At 40.5% G+C, this 17,998-nt stretch overlaps 1 long non-coding RNA gene across 1 annotated transcript in view; it reads right to left on the bottom strand.

Moving 5' to 3' along the window:
- Positions 1–6,506: 6,506 nt before the first annotated feature.
- LOC127481993 (uncharacterized) overlaps positions 6,507–17,998 on the bottom strand; it is an 84,749-nt gene continuing 73,257 nt past the window's right edge. Inside the window, exons 3-4 of the long non-coding RNA XR_007908395.1 lie at positions 9,525–9,567; positions 6,507–6,531 (exon numbers count right to left, since the gene is read on the bottom strand). This is a non-coding gene — a long non-coding RNA (uncharacterized LOC127481993). The remainder of the gene's footprint in view (positions 6,532–9,524; positions 9,568–17,998) is intronic.

Raw genomic sequence — 17,998 nt, forward strand, 5'->3', positions numbered from 1 at the left:
GGGTTCACTTTTGATCTGAGTGGTACATGCTTTCCAGCACTCCTGAGCTCATTGAGGAGATTGGGGATTATCTGTGGGTTATTTGAAGTAGAAGCATCTGCTACTCTCGGAGACAACCAGGATGCACTGGGATGCCACCTGAGTGAGGTGCAGGAACTGGTTTGGGATTGCACAGATGAGGATGGTGTACTGTGGGCAAGTTTCTTGGAGTGGTCTAGCATGAGCAAAAGCCTGTAGAGAGGCCAAGAAAAAAAAAAACAGGCAGAGGGATTTCATATAAATATGTGGTGAAATACTGAAACACAGACAAACATATGTTAATCGAATGGGCAAGAAGAAAAAAAAAATCATTTCAATCTTCCTACGCTTGCCTTTACAGATGAAATGGAATATCTGAAAGGCCGTCTTTTGCTTTTGATCTCTCTCTTTTACTTGGAAATGCTGCTGTGCACGAGGAGTGATGCTTGTGCTGTAAGGCCTGGTGCTGGGGGACGTGTAAATCTGAGTGCTGTGGATTTGCAGTGTGACTGCAATGCATAACTCAGCTCTGCCTCAGTTTCCTCCTCTGCCTGGTGAATCTACAGCACACGTCAGCCTTGCACTGCCTTTGACTTTCTAGTGTGTCCAAGTGCTTCCACAGAGCTTGTAGGTGATGCCAAGAATAGCTTCTCTCTTCTGTATGTTCAATTACTAAGGACAAGATGTTAAGATCCCACAGTGATTCAAGGTAACACCAGGTTTTAATTCCACTAAGACTTTAGCCAACAGCTTTCCATGCAGGTTATCAGTGAGAACAATTTGCTGACAATTTGGCTGATTGTTTGGTATGGGTTTTCTTAATTTGAGGTGCAATTGAGATAATATTATTTTTACTACTATTATTATTATAATTATCTTTGTTATCATTGATATTATTATTACTAACATTGATTTTAATATTACTGTGGTTATAAGAACACTTTACTTAATCCCCTAACTAAAAAAATAATTTCTTTTATCACAAAAGAGAGACATGGCAGTGCTTGCACGTGGACTTTACAGATCTATTTCATGAAATCCGTTCATTTTACCCAGTTGCATTAATTTCCCTCTACAGATAACAGTAATAAATAATTCTAATAATTGCAATGTTTTTTTCCATATCCCCTGTTTTTTTCACACTGGATCTCATGGCTTTTTATGTGGCTCTACAAGTGAGATTGGCGCTAACATCCATATCAGAGAACAGAGCCCATCACCAGTGCCTAGCCTGGGAGTAACGTTGGTGCAAAATTCCATTTGCTATAAACCAAATTAAACATATTCCGTGCTGCTCCAGGGCTCACAGACAGATAAAGTAAGGGAGTGTCCTACTCCCTTTTGTTACATTTGGAGAATACTCCAAAATACCCTTGTACAAGCTGCCACTTGGAAAACCACACTGCAGTTTAATCAGTACTTCAAGATTCCATGAGCCGGCACTGCTGCCGTGGGCAGCAGATGTACAAACATCCCTCAAACTGAAAAATCTCCCAGAACTCTGTCCTTATTCAAAAAAACAAATCTGACCTGGTTTAATAATGTCAGAAAGGACGTTCTAGAGGGAATTCTGAAAATCAGGGGTTTTTTCAGCTTTAAAGTGAAAATGGCACAGGATTGCAGTTGTGATGTTATGTGGAATGATAGTATGAAGCTTTTGGAAGGGACTTTATAACATCTGTGGACACACAGACATATTAATGGACAAGTCTTTAAAATTCCATTTGATTCCCCAAGTGGCTTCTTGTCCCAGCTTCATCCCACCCCTCTGGAACAGCCCTTTTTTCCCACCTAAGACCCAAATTGCCCTTTCAAAGTATTTGTTTTTCTTCACTGGTGATGCAGGAAACCTTGGGATTATATCACCAACAAAGATTTCCTCGTTGAATGCCAACTGTGTTGTGGCATCCCCCTGAAACCAGTACCTTCACATTTGTGGGAAATGGATTTAAGACTGGTTGGATCGTCATGAAGGACTTCCTTCTTCCTTCCTTGGCTCTCAGTGTGGTGGGAACCACCCTGCTTCTTAAACAAGATAGTGTGAAAGTGCTCTTTCAAGCCTACTGATGCCGTGCCTGGACTACTGAGTCACAGCTCCACATGGACATTTAATCTCGTGGCAAGATTAATCTCATCCCTGAGGACACTGGAAAAGGAAGGCTTCTCTGCTACCTGGTCTCATCTGCTTTCGTGGTGGGACACGAATGAGAATTCCCAGCTGACTGTGAGTACAGCCCTTTGGAAGGCTTGGAAAATCTGGCGGTGTGAATGATGCCCCTCCCTGTGCATCTGCCCTGTTGTCTGAGTTCTCCTAGGGGTGTGGAAAGGGGTGGAGGGCTCAGGCTGCAGCTCTCAACAAGAGCTCATAGAATCATAGAATCATAAACAAGAGATTATAGAATCATCGAATCATGGAATGGTGTGGGTAGGAAGGGACTTTTGAGAGCATCTAGTTCCCATCCTTCTGCCATGGTCAGGGACACATAAGCTGGCCTTGAACACTTGCAGGGATGGAACACCCACAGTTTCTCTGGGAAACTTGGCTCTCTGCCACTTTCAAAGGCTATGATACTCAACTGTCTCCTTTTTTTCATCCTTTTGGTAATTTTTCTCACCTCTCCCATCCCACTTAAGTATGACTTCTGAAGGGTTCCTGTCTCTGAAGCTTAGTGCTTGTCCATGAGAAGGAACTACATTATACTGAGGGCTGCTATTTTCGGCAGGTGAGTTGTAGAGTGGGAAAAAGCTGCCAGAGAAAACGGAGGAAGACTGGTGTTAAAATGAACGAGCTTGATTCTGAACTCACTCTGGCTTTACACTGCTGTAACACAACTCACTTGAATGGAGTGTTTTCCCTGATTCATAATGATGTCAGTAAGAAGAGAAACCGAACGGACTCTAATTTAATCCCAGGCTTTGGCAAGAACCTTCATCTCCCTTTAATGAGTGGAGGTCCTTTTCATTAGACTCTCAAAGACCCCGGTGTTGGGTGCCAGTACAAAACCCTAGATAGGCAGACGTTTATGTAATGGCAGCAGGGAGAGTGCTCTGGAGAAATGGAAAAGGCATTTTAATCATGGTATTAGGTTGGATTCCGCAAGACAGTATGGAAGGCATCAAGATGCGAATGCCATAACAATCTGGACTGTGTTACCACTGCATTGATCTAATATTGCGATGTAGTAATAGTAATTTCAGGGATATCTTGCAAAAATGCACTCTGAGTTACAATGGAAAAAGTAGGGGGGAGGAGAGGGGGAAGAAAGGAAAAGTTAAAGCCTGCTCAGCTGCAAACATGGGAGCAGCTTTGTATTCGGCACTCCTAGCTCCAGTCTCTGCTGTCAGTCAAGAGTACTGTCCAAGATTTCCTTGGAGAATCCAGGACTGAATTGCCCTCTCCAGTTATTCATTTATATACAAATCAATTGAGTGTCCCTTATTAAGGCGTCTGTGGGCTCTGCAGCCCATCTAAAAACAAACATATGGTTTCTCTCCATGGATTGGTGGAGAAACTTGGCTGGGGAAGAGACAGGCAAAGCCAGTGGAAAGCCCCCACTTCTGATTCACTTCTGAGCAGCAAGAAATTTGGTGATTGCAGAGGGGTTAATGAAAGATACTGTCTGTGCTAAGCTCTTATCTCAGGGCTGTATCAGCAGTGAGTTGGCTCCAGCCAACAATGAGTAGAAACATTTCACCAACACCAGGCTTGATACTGCCAACAACCCTTTGGAACAAGCCTGGCTGTGTGCTTTGGAAGGGTTATTCCCAGACCAGAGGCCTGTATTCATGATAAACCTACTCTCTGAACACATTATGCATTATACATTTCCCACATTGCTCTGGAGAGCCAGTACCACACACCATGGAATCACAGAATGGTTTGGGCTGGAAGGGACTTTACGGATCATCCGGTTCCAAATCTTCCTTGCAAGGGCAGCTGGGAGGAATGCAGCTTGCACAAAGATTGTGAAACACATTCTCTTGGCTCTACAGGTATCCCAAAGCTGACCATGAAGATGTCCTGCAGCAATGGAAGATCATCCACATTATCCACAGCAGGATAACATGATCTTGGGACATCCCTTGAGCTGCTCTAATGCAGACATACCTGATGAGATCAAAGAGCTCAAAACACGGCTGCCGATGGAGCAGGTGGGAGGTGTGGTTGGAATGTTACAGGAGCATTGTTTGGGTTCACAGCTGAAGTTGATATTTTCTGGTGAAGTCACAGAATCACAGAATCATTAAGGCTGGAAAAAGCCTCTAAGATTGTGGAGTCCAACAGTTAACCCAGTACCACCATGTTCACCACTAAACCATGTTCCCAAGTGCCACATCCACACGTCTTCTGAACACTTCACCACTTTCCTGGATAGCCTGTCCCAATACCTGACAACCCTATGGGTGAAGAAATTTTTCCTAATATCCAATCTAAACTTCCCTGGTACAGCTTGAAGCTGTTTCCTCTTGTCCTGCCACTTGTTACTTGGGAGCAGAGACTGACCTTCCCCCAACTCCACCCTCCTTTCAGGGAGCTGTAGAGAACAGCAAGGTCCCCCCTGGACCCCTTTTCTCCAGGCTGAGCCTCTCCAGCTCCCTCAGCTGCTCCTCATCAGACTTGTGCTCCAGACCCTTGCCCAGCTCCATTGCCCTGCTCTGGACTCGCTCCAGCATCTCAATGTCACCAGTGCCCAGCATAGGGGGATGGTCACTGCTATTGCCCTGCTGGCCACACTATGTCTGATACAAGCCAGATGCCATTGGCCTTCTTGGCCAGCTGGACCCACTGTTTTCATTCTGGTAGGGCTCTTGGATTGATTCTCCTGCTCTTCACCCACTGACATTGCCCACCATTGTCTACAAACCCTTTTCATTCTGATCTAGGGGGGCTAATAGGATGTCAGGTACCTGTGCCAAATTATTCACACTCTTTACTATATCAGAACCTGCATGATCTAGTGTGGGAAATGAAGGACTTTGCACTTGCCACTAACTTCACAACATCCATATTCTTTTATTTTATTTTTCATATCTGTCATACTTTTGTGTCCTTAGTACTGTGCAGACCAAGAAGAGGGTCTGAGTTATAGTTTTTAGGAAGGTGGGGTTCTTTCTTTTCCTTTCAACTTCCACAGAAGAAATAGCCCTGCAGTCATTAGTGAAGTGAAGAGATGCTGTTTAAGACAGTAAAACCAATTGTTTAGGGAAAAAAACAGGAGTTAGGAACAGAGAGAAGAGAGATGTGAAAGGACAGTCTACGAGTCACAGAGTTTGGCTTCTAAGAAGTTACTTAAAAGCAAAGTTAAACTCTGGCTTAAAATTCTAAATAAAACTTTGGTTATTTATCAACCCTAAAGATCAAGGCTCAGTTTTGTTCCATTTCTTATTTTGGCCACGCTTATTTTAGATTTGAGCTTCCACTCAGTGAAAATCAGCCTTTCCCTCTGGTGATCTGTACAACAAGATCTGCAGCAAAAATGAGATCACACAGGTAGTACACACAGTAAAATGTACAAAAGTTGATAGATATAATTTTAAATCACATGTTTAAAAAAATTAAAATTATGAAAATTAGAACAATGGCTTTTTTTTTTTCCCCTTTTGTTTAAGTCATCCCAAAGAACATGTTTGAAATAGCTTAAAAGTTGTGAAGATTCTTACTCTCTCTGTACTATGGAGGATGCTGCGAGCTCTGAAGCTATGTTGCCACCTTGTGGAACAAGAAAAAAACTCTATTCATTTAGGGAAAAAGAAAAAAAATTACTAGCTTTCCCTCCTTGTATTTGCTGTCTAATTAGAAAGAACGATCCTGTGAGCTGGGAGGAAAAGGCACAACAGGCCGAGGATGTTCTGGGAAGGAGCTGCAATTGGAGCATCCATTCCTCCATTGGTCATTCTCAAAAAGAAAAATATTGCCCTTGATTTTCTTCTTTTTATTTCCCATCCCCTGCCCCCGTTTTTTTTCCTTTCTTTCTCAGGAACTGGTCATCTGTCCATTGTCTTGCAAGTTAAAATCATAATTTTCATAAAAGACCATGGATTATCATCCTGTAAGAAGCAAAAAGAAAGATCTCCTGGCTTTTATGCTCTGTGGTCCTGCAGTCCTTGCACAAGCAAAGCTCCCGTTGACTTATGGCAGATTTTTATCTGGTTTCTGAAGCCACACTTCCAGTGAGATTCATAAAAGAAACCTTCAAGACCTGTGGGTACCTGCCCAGCTTGTGTGGGCCAACGCTTTGGAGAACACACATTACTTTTATGCTCAGGAAATCAAAACTGGGCACAGGGAAACGATCACTTTAACTTTCAAAAAGAGTGAGTGCCTGACCTGGAATTTGCAGTATTTAATTTCAGTGTGGATGGGGAGATTTTGCTGTGTTGGGCAGGAGGATGCAAACCAGTATCACCAGGAACGGCGGCTCTGTCACACACAGCCTCGCTGGCTGGAGAGCAAAATCCAGATTCCTCACACATTTACCTTCTTTCTTCCTCTTAATAGTATCCAGGGTTGACCTGCAGAGTGGAGAATTTAAGGGAGGTTCTCAGAAAAGTTTAGTGCATGGAGGGATTATCCTACCTTTTTCTATAAAGTTTTAACTTTCCTGAGCTACTCCATCTCGCCAGAGCAAAGGGGTAATATATTTTATATCTACCAACAGGCTCTAAACACCCATAAACTATTATTATCAGGGATTCTAGAAGCTTTTTTTTTTTAATAGCAGAAATTTGTCTATGGCAAAATGGGAGTTTTTGTTTAAAACCAGTTTTAATTAAAAAATGGGAGTTTGAGTTTTCAACAAATGCTCAAATGCTAGGATTTTTCTGTATTTCATTATTTCTCTTTTCTTCTATTTTCTTCTGCCCTTACTGCTTTTCACAGTAGTAAAACAAAGTAAAATAGAATATAAAATAAGATAAAACAAAACAATTTTAAAATAAAATTTAAAAAATTCAGTTGAACCCCAGAGCTTAACAAAATTAGAAGAGGAATACAACAGTGTAGAGAGAAGACAGGGGAAAAAAAGGAAATATCAATAAAAGCACGTAGTTTTAACTCTTCCCCTAAAAATTAAAAAAATATTGAAGGCTTTTTTTTTTTTTTTAATGAAAACTCTTCACTGTTTCTGTTTCTGGTCAGCACTATTTATAAGTGATCGCCGCTGAATCGTTCAGCCTCTGGCAACATCGGCATCCGAGCGGCGGTGGGTAAACAGCAGCTCCCATGGTACAATGTGAGTAACAAACTTCCATTTACAAAATATGTTTACCCCCACTATGTGCTTGGGCATGAATGCTACCTTCTTTTTTGTTTCCAGGTCTGGATTTCTCTCCAAAGAGTCCTGGAGAGCCCTAAGAGCTCCAGCGCTTCCCGCGTACGTGCGTGGACACACACACACACACACACAAAGCGGCTTCGGAGCCTCCCACCTTCCCACTGGGACATGGTTTAGCAAGTTATAAATCCAAATCCATCCCAAGAAAGAAGGTCTGGGCAGTATGGCATTCCTGCTTCATGCTGCCTATGGCTCCCAGGTTTTGGTGCTAAAGGAGTAAGGGGAAAATTGGTGTTTTGGGTTTTTTTTTTAAAAACAACCCAAATGAAACTGTTGGACACTGAGGTTTGGGCCACCCCAGCAAGTTAAAGGCACTGGGGGATCCTGAGTCAGCTGTTAAAAACACAATGCCATGATAAGCTCCTCTTTGATGGTATTGGGGATGTTGGGGCCTGAAACTGGAGGATTTCTGCCTGTACCCCTCTTTAACCAAGCACAGCCCCCAAATCCTCATTCCCACCAGACACATTGCCAAACCTCTGGGTTATTCCCATCCTAGCAAGTAAATGGGATGGCAGCTACAAACATCTCCCTCCTATACTAGCCCACATTGAATCACTTTGAAATGCCATGGATGTTTCCAGCAGGATCAAAGCTGGGGTCCTGTCCACACCGGTTCAGCATTGGGATAAACTCATCCCTTGAATAGAGTCAGATTTGTTCAGAAAGGGAAAGGAAAGAAAGAACATTTACCTTCAATGCTGTATGATTTTTATATGTCCCTTTCTTTTAGATCATCAGGAAACAAATTAATCTTCAGAGCCCCCCTTGAAAGAGATGGATTCACAGAAATTTTGACCTGGAGTGTAGTTTAATAGCAATGATAATTTCTCGTTCGGTCATATTTTACCGGGAAACAAGTCAATGTCTATAAAAACACTACAATGAATTGACAAAATAATTCCTGGAATTTTTTTTCCTGCTCTTTTTCTTGTACAAGGCAATTCCTGTTTGCAAAGACAAACTCCTGGTAATAGAAGTGCTGAAGCTTTGAAAGGCACAGTAGGCAATTTCATGGTCAGTGGCATACTTTTATTTCAAAATCATGCTGGACAACTAAGATAAATACATGGACAAAGTTTGCAGATTAGGGTAAAAAAAAGCTTGTGGGCAGCTAATCAGGCCTGGAAGGTGAACTCATGCCTTTACCCATTTATTCTCCAGCAGGTGCAATAGAGTGCAAAGGGGTGACCAGTTTTCCCATTCCAAGTCTATGATGCTACTGGGAGCAGCATGAAACTCCCCCAACAACTGTGTGAGTGTTGATAACCTTGGCCTTGAGCAGTGATTCTGTGGTTTTTGAGTTTTCCCTTTGTCACTCCCATCCCAGCCCCATCTTTCCCCCGAAAACATGACAACCCCTTCCTGAACAAATGACTGAAAATGCTGGAGTTTGGACTATCAGATTTTTCCTTTGGACCAGTGAAGTGGAAGGAAGGAAAAAAACACCACCTACTAGAGAAGGAAAGTTTAAATCATCAAAATGAAATAAAACAGAAGCTGGGCAAAGCTGTTTTTAATGAAGACCATTATAGGGAGAGGTGGCGTTTTCCTTCCCTCTGTGTTTGTGTGTGTGCAAACCCTTTTCTAGCCGGTCACAATCAGGGAGCTGAAAAATCTGTCTTTAATTGCACATGTTGTAAAAATAATCACATAGGAGGCTAAACCAGCATTAAAAATGTGGATTCTTGACTTGTTGCCCTGGCGTGGAACATCTTTCTATTGAACTGCTTATAAAGCAGCAAACTATGAGTCAAAATTTCTTCAAGAAGATGCCTTTTCTTGTTATGGTTATTTCACTTCAGAGGGTGTTTCTTGGCTTTGCCAGAAAAAGGAGATGGTGGGGAATGTTTGCTCTGTCTTAAAAGACGCCTTTGTTTTTAATTATCCTCGCTGCAAAATACAGTGAGATCTTTCTGCTTCCATTTTTTTTTTTTAGCTCAGATAAAATTCTCAGCATTTCAGCATTTTTTTTTCCTGCTCTGCAGCTTTTTCCCATTTGAACTGTTATTTATTACTTCTTTACTACCTTTTACGCAGTTAAATGAAAATCTTGATACTTAATGGTGAAAACACCCGAAAGGAATTTAATTTTATTTTCAGGGTAACGTCGCCCTCAAAAGAACAATCTACCTCCAAACAATGAGAAATTGTTTCTCCAATCCCACCTACCTTTTTCCTCCTTCCTTGAGTCTTCTGTTGAGTTTCAATCCCGCTAAGGGAAAAGGGGTATTTTGTTAGTTTGAAATCAGATTGCTGTTGCCTTTTTAGTACCTTTATAAATCCAGGAACATTAGCTGAAATGAAGTCTAGTGCAAAATGTTTCCTTTCTATGGGACCCAACACACTGAAGAGTGCCAGTAGGTGGTCACTGTTCATAGACTTTAAAATGCAGATTAAGCCCAGCTGAACTGTGCCAAACCTTGTTCAACCCCGTTGAAGTCCAAAATAAATTCACACCTCCTCATTTCTGTCCTATTAATCAATCAATTCAAGAAACTGCAGTCTGTGGTGGGTATCAGTCAGAGACTTGTCTGTTCACTTGGGCTGATGCACAGAATAAATGTTTTCATATATTTTAAAATTAATTTTATTTCCTGTGTCTATATTTTTAATTTTGTTTTCTTTTGCAAGAATGCAACTGTGACTACCTGTTGTCAGGAGGACCATAAATTTCAAAGTTAAAATAACATTATATTCCAGTATTTGTTTTTCAGGGGAAAAAATCAAAATAGCAATCTAAAAAAAATAAAGAGGAAACTGTGAACCCTGCTTAGTATAAATGTACAATAATAAGATTTATTTTTACTTTGGCTGTTTGAAACTTCTCTAAGTTTATGCCAACAAACATAACTAGAGTCCTAGAATGATCATAATCCATCCACACCAAGTACAAAGAAGGGTTTCTCTTTTTTATGGAGACTTGACTTTCCAAAGTTAAATTGTTACACGAGGCAAGGGCAGCATTAGTTAATATTAATGACCTCTAATTATTTGCACTTTTAATATTCAGGTTTCCAGCAGCTTTGCACAGAGCAATGAGACAAGCATCCCAGGAGCCCCATGGAAAAGGGTAGAAATATTCTCTCCATTTTGTACCCTGAAACTAAGGTACAGAGAAATTTAGGCAAAATCTGATGTTAAGGGAATGGCAAAACAAGCAACAAGATTCAGATGGCTTCTTGTTTCAGCCACATGAAAAAATTCCTTCTCCATAAAATAATAATAACAACTGCTTTCATACCAAGGAATCCAGGCAGGATGGCAAAGGAGTGCCTCCTAAGCTGATACTTCCCTTGGCATTCCCTGGTTCACCAAAACAAAAGGGGTCCTTGGTAAAATATCAACATTGCTACTTTGTGCCTGTGAGACACCAGTGCCTCAAAAGTAGCAAAATTCATCACCACTCATCCTCAAGAAGAGAATACAAATGAAACAACTGCAAAAAAAAATGCAAATTAAGCAGCTATATCTAAATCAGTCCATTCAGGGTGTTGCCAGACTTAGATATATACAGTTGCACAATCATCCTTTTGCTCTTTTGTAATTTCTTTTCCTAAGAATTCTTAATGCATATGTTATCTGACATGACACAGCAAAGACAAGATTTCCAGAGAATTAGCCGTGGAGACTCAGATGTCATTCCTGGGTGGTAAAAGGTATTTTGTACTCCATTATTGCACATAACTCAGTTAATATTTTTTATATGTACCCAATGCTTTTTTATTGATGTTACATTTGATTTGTCACTTTGTTATCTGGTGAATTTTTTTCATGAATACATTTCAGCTTTGATGACCTTGGATCAACCATTGTTTGCTCCCCTCAGTCTCTTCCTAGATCTGCAAATAGGTTGAACAGCACAAGTCTTACCTCACCTCTCTGTTGGGTATCATTCTTAAAACCAGCCATTTATTTCAGTCCTTAACTTGTTTCCAACCTTTCAACCATTAACCCATGTCAAGATACTTCTTATTACATCACAAAAGATTAATTTCTTAAGAATACTTTGCTACATCTAGAATTCAGATTGTTCAGAGCACTGTCCAATCTGACCTTGAATGTTTCCAGGGAAGTTTAATACAGTGTCAACCAGTGTGCATTAAATAGAAGTTAGAATATTATCTGGCATTCCCAAGATGATGTTTGGAGCTTTAAAGAAAAAGATAACTTTATAAATGCTGTAGTCTTCTTGTCTACAGTGAAAATACTTATACAGTGAAATCACTATATAAGTGGTGGATCCCATATCACAATTAGGAGGTTTGCTGCTTTGTGAGTGAGTTTCCTCAGAACTTGTGCATGAAGGACATCCAGTTTGGGTTGTTTCTTACTGTTACATTTTATTGGCTTGTTCTAAAATTTCTGCTAATAACTCTTTATCTTGACACCGCTCTTGAGCTTAATCCACCACAGAGGTAAATTTTGTTGTAAGAACCTCTCACCGCTTCTCAAAAAAAAGTATTTTGCTTTTCTGCTGTGGTCTTATCTTGTCTAAGAACTGTCTTTTCTTTGAATTAACTGTTACTTCTTTGGACTCTCTGGTTTTCAAAGAAAAGTGTTTGGAAGATTTTTCTTAGGGTGTTTTTAAATGGTTTTGGCATAAGTTTCCTCAAATTATTTCTTATCCTGCTTTATTAATGTTTCATATTTAATCGAACGTAGTATTTGCTGCTGTTTTTCCTTCCTTTATAAAAAACTTCTGAGCTTTTAAAGGTGGATAAAATCATGAGAAAATTTAGGGAGAATTTTAGTTGATCAATATCATAAATCATTATGGTACCTCATCTTTAAAAGTCTCCATAGTAACTGCAGTCATTTGAGCCTTTTAGCTGTGCCTTTCTATTTCCTAAAAAAACCCTGACCTCCTCATTTTCGAGTGGTTCCATTCTTCCATTCTTAAAGTTAAATATTACAGTGGTAGGTACCTTTTTCCTTGCTTTTTTTGCATTATGGATGCTGTATCTTGCTGAGACTTAAACCTATTCAGTTCTTCCTGTTAGTCCCACGGTTTTTGTAGCAGTTCTGCAGAAATTTTTGTAAATGCAACATTGTCCATCATTTTTCAGAACAGAAAGAAGATGCTCATCATAATGATGATTATTAGAGGGTCTACTTGGAAAAAAAAAAGGCAAATATTTTTAAGAAGAAATTAATTTATTGGAAAATACCTTTTTTTTCTTTCTTTGGAGAAGAGTGAAAAAAGAGAAAAGAAAAAATATTCAAATATGAAAACCTTCTCTTATCCTTCTCAGTTGAAATGAAAGACAGCTTTCCCATTCCCTAGCACGTGAATGGAATAAGATTTTACTATGGAATCACTTACTTTGCCTCTGGAAACCTAGTTATCAAGACTTGGAATTGTGTCCTAAAGCCACCAAAAGCCAGTGCCATTTATGTCTCCTGAAGCATGTAAAGAATTTGGGATGTTAGGACCACTCGCATAGTTTGGAAGTGACAAAGCACAGCCTTCCATAAGACATTTTTATTAATACGTAGTAGCTTATCAAAATCCCAGCTCCTTCTAAAGCTCTAGCAGAAGAAGTAACTGGCTAATTAAGAATCCCCAAGAGCAACAAATAACTGTTTAATGAGCCTTGATCTGGCTGAAATGAGCTAATTTACCATGTGCCTTTAGCTCCCATTTGCATATGACCACAAAAGGTTTAACATGGTGACCTAATTGCCACAGCAAGAGCTGAGCTTGGTAAAGAATGTTAAAGAATTGCACCTTCCAGCTCCATTTGACTCCATGGGAGAAAACTTCTCCCTGAAATGTGAATTTAAATTGTTTATGAGTCTTCCCACTTCAAATGTAATTCTGCATGGGCACAACAGAGCAACATGGAGTAAAGGAAATTATGTGATACAAAGCAAGGGTGCAAAAGAAGGACCTCCAGAGAAAATAAAACCTTGGGAGATGGAGAAATGTCTAGTGGAAGGTGCCAGCTAACACACTACTTAGTGATTTGAGACCTTCCTCTCTTTCTGTTTGGTGGGTGCTGAGTGTCTCACTCCTCATCATTCACTATGGAATGTCCATCCACACCACACATTCATCTGGACAGTATAAAGCCACTGGAGTCAGCCAGCTGCAAATATAAAACCTGAATGAGATCTGGGTTGGCTGGTAAAATGTTGGACCAACAGGATCAGAGCTTTGATCAGAGGATATTGGTGTCCAATTTGTGGCAAATCATGAAGACAAAAAGAAACAGCCTAAAGTTGTACTAGGAGAGATTTCAATTAGATACTAGGAAAAATTTCCTCACTGAAACAGTGGTCAGCCATCAGAACAGGCTACCCAGGGAAATGGTGGAATCATCATCCCTGGAAGTGTTCAAAAGGCATGTGGATGTGACACTTGGGGACATGCTTTAGTGGTGAATGTGGTTGTGTTGGGTGAACAGTTGGACTCCATGATCTTAGAGGCATTTTCCAAGCTTAACGATTCCATGAAATCTAGGACACTATGTGGAGACCTCTGTGGAAAAAGAATGACTAATCATGAGTGAGATATGTGGCTACAACATGTCTCTTGATGTCCTCAACTGCATGGACAAAGAGATGCATATAAATCTGTGGTGGCCTCCCATAAACCCAGGCTGGATCTTTGACCAGACATCTGTGCTTGGATCAAGGCTAAACTAAGAAATCTGCCAAGTCTTCATTGACATCTTTCATGTCGTGTCATGTGAGCAGATGCATGATGAAAGAGAGAAATAAGGACTGGAAAAGTGAAGGGGCAATAACTGAACACCCAAAGGTGAACTGCGGGGCCAGGAGTGGGTTTAACAGTGAGGTGCCTTAAGGACTAGTCAGCATTTCCTAATGATCTGTGTGCATATGGGAGGAGAATGCCATGGCTGACCACTGCTAGAAACTGGAGGAGAATCAGTATCAGGAAAGGAGATGGAAAGTTCACTGGGTTATAAAATGCTACTGGCCTTCAGCTGGAATCGAGTACATACGCTCTGCTCACATAGGGAAGGAAATGAGGTCTCTATTTTATGATCTGCCCTCCTGTACTTTTGGGGGCCCTTGGGCTGTGCAGTGTTGAAGGTGTAGGTGAAACCAGTGGGTTGGGTTCCAAGGCCATTCTTGCATGCAAAGAGTGTGAGGACCCTCACATCTGAAGTTCAGTCACAGAGAGCCATATCTGCTCCTGTTATTCATTGCAGAGAGCCACTGATTTCAGCAGGGCACCATAAATACCTGTTAACAAAGTGTCTAACGTGGTTTCACTGAGAAATTGTTTTCGTTTTGTGTTGAAATGATCAGGCTAAAAAGGCAGGGAAGAAGCTGAAAGGTTATTTGGGGACAACAGTCCATCAAATCAGTGATTTCCCACTGTGTGGTAATCACAAGTATCAGCTTATTTTGTGGACAGTGTGAGGAAAATGTAGTTGTTGCAGCGTGTTATCAGCAAGAGCTGCTCAGACATGCTTGTGGTTGGGCTGGGGGACCGATGCTAATAATTCAAGTTATTTCTATTTAAGCTTTAAAAGCCTTCTATTGTGGTAAAACTGGAAGCCTCAGGAAATGTTTGCACAAACTCAGCAAGAAGGGAAGTTGTCACTGGTTTCAACTCTCTTATACCTCATGTGCTAAAAATGAGTAATGCTTTGAGATATATGGGGTTCTTATTCAAGGACATTTATCTGTTATACAATTCTTATCCTTCTGCCAACCAAGGAAACTTTGTCCTGTTTTGAGTGGTAGAATAATCTAAACTGTCCAAATAATTTACTAAAAACTCAGAAGTCTGTGGGGTCCCATCTAGTGGTTATTTATATCTGTTGGTACCCAATTGCCATCAAACTCCATTATCTTAAGTGGTAGCATTTGTGCTCAGTGCATTTGTTTTAAATCACACCAATTAAGGAGGACAGTGCTGTCATCCCCACTTTTCAGGTGGAATAGGAAGCTGAGGCAAAGCTATATTAGGAGCTATATTAGGAACCTCATGCTCATTGGGTGGAGAGGAGAAGAGGAATATAAATAAACAAACAAAAAAAAATTGTGCAAGTCCTTGTGGAAATTTCCTACAAAGCAGAGCAGCAATAAATCAAATGTAGTCCTACATCTCTGAAAGTTGTGATCCCTAAATTTCCTACTGTAAGATCTCAATCCATGTGAACTGTTCAAGTCTGTGGCTAAGCAGACTTGAATCTGTGTTATCAGACTCCATGTGACCCCATTGACCCAACACCTCTTCTTCTCCTGAGAGAACAAAGCAATGACAAAGAGACTGATAACCTCATATGTGTCACAATGGGATTGGAGGGAGGAATTCAGGTTTTGTTAAATAAAATGAGTGATTCCATATTAAAAACTTTTACCCTCCCTCATTGTAAGGCAATTTCCCTACCTTTAACTTACTCATCTTTGAAGCACATGAAAGATGCTAAACGGAGTACATGAGCAACTAAACCCTGCAGTTAGCCAAAGAAAAGGGACAGAGCAAGAGTCCTGTGCAGGTCTTCTCTTTGACCAGTCCCTGTTTACAGAAGGATCTCTGCATCCAGCCAAACGATTTTCACTGCATGAAGCCTCTGATTGACCTGACAAAAAGGGCTCCTTGACTGGTTTGAGGAACTGTAAGCCCATTCAACAACAGACTGTCATGTTTTGGCTTTAAAATGAGATTTTTCCTCTATGGAAAAAAAACCCCAACACACGTGTAAATTTTATGTAACTACACCTAGGTATCTTTACACTGTAAATAATCTTCAAATGGAGTTGCATCTTGTCCACAAAAATTTGACAGGATGAATTACAAGTGGACCTTACAATTTGTTGAATGTTAAGTGTTTTTGCAGCAATTATGTAACCCAAGGGGTTTAGTTATTATTATCAGAACATAATTCTACAAGATGTTTCCAAAGTAAGTGACATCTTTTGGGGATGGTAGAGGACTGCAAGATTCCTGGACTCAGATCACTCCTCTAGCCCCGAGACTGGCCCCAGACATCTCATTTCTGGGATGAGAAGAGGGAATGTCTAGATGCAAACCTGGTGTGCTGTTTTCCTGTGGGTCTGAACATGTTTATAGTGGACAAATTAGCTGATTTGTAACTACTGTATCCCTTAGTTGTGACCATCACATCCATACAAACATTATGCCAGCATACACAACCACAGAACTTCTGAACCATTTGCCAGTCTGATATTCCAGATAAAAATTTCAGTGAATTGAACAGTTTTTCACTGGCATGTAAAGCAGTAAGAAGACACCTGATGTTCATTATTTTTTATCACTACCAGTCTTGTCTGGATATAAAAAGCTCTATAAACAATGGCCAGTCTGTGGATTGTCTTAGTTAATGTATCATCATTACTTCAGCCTCAGTCTTCTACCATCAGTGATAAGTAGGTCTCCAGGAAGAAACAAAATACGGTGCCAGAAATTAAAACAAAAGATTCTGAAAGCAAAAGCAATTTGAGTATCAATCTTAAAAAACAAAACAAAAAAAAAATCACTGGGAAGAGGAGACAGCTGTAGGGCTCACCTGGTCACACCTGAATCTCATGAAAGAGATGATGGAAGAGGATGCTGGTCAGCTAAAGAATACTTAGGAGCTTATTGTAACAGGAAGGAGTACTAAGGGACAAGAACAATGCACATGTAAACCCATTCCATACGAAGAGGACTAAGGTGAAATCAGGGACTTATAGGCTTGCAATAAAGTTTGATTTTGACAGTAGGCAAGGTCTTGGAGACATTAGCAGAGGATGAGATCACAAAACATCTGGAAAAATATGAGCTGATATAAAGGAATTGGGAGAGTTTCAGGAACATAAAATCATCTCTGACAAACCTGATGGAATTTTTGGAGGCAGATGAGAAGTGACATGATGAATTCTAAGTGCTACACATTTTATGATGGTCTTTAACACTTTGCTAGCCAGTGGATGTAACTGTGTATGATAAATGATGGTGCATATCTTCATTAAATTAATAGAAGTCTTATACTGTGACCAAGTATGTCAAAGTGGCAAAAGTGAGAGATTAACAAGAAGGATTTGAAGGAACAACTTGGTTTGACTATGCTGCTTCCTGGATCATGTTCCTGAATAATGCTCAGGTAGCAAAGCTGGCAGATTAAAGCTGGGGAGCAGTGATCAGGGGCCAAATCTGATCTGGTCTGATCTGAATGGTCTTTTCCATTCTATTTGCACATTTATACTTTTGAATTAGCTCATCACCCTTTCCTTTATATTTCCAGTAGGTGTAAATTTTCTTCTTGCTCAGGCCCAGGGCAGTCTGTTGATTTGAGCTGAGGTCTCTAAGTATCCTGAAAACTCTTTTTTCAAGGTGACTGATGCGAGGTGTTTAAACCACAGACAGCTGTGATCTGCTCTGTTGTGGAGAGAACTGCTGAGTTACGTAGGGACAGCAGCCCAGACCCAGGATCCTGCAGGACCTGGGAGGGAGGGAGCTCAAAACTCAGTCTGCTCAATCCATGAGTTTCCTGAAGAAAAATTCAGGTACCTGCCTCCAAGAGGTGCACATAACATAACCATATAGAGAGAACTGCCTCTAAAGACCTACTGAGAACAACCCATTTTGTTTACCTATGTGTCTCTTCTGAGAGTGCAAAGAAGGAGAAGTAAACTACAAGTAATGGCAACAGTGTAGGATC

The sequence above is a fragment of the Manacus candei genome, unplaced genomic scaffold (genome assembly GCF_025592945.1).
Source record: "Manacus candei isolate 608988 ecotype Guabito, Panama unplaced genomic scaffold, ASM2559294v1 h1tg000007l, whole genome shotgun sequence".
NCBI classification, from domain to species: Eukaryota; Metazoa; Chordata; class Aves; order Passeriformes; family Pipridae; genus Manacus; species Manacus candei.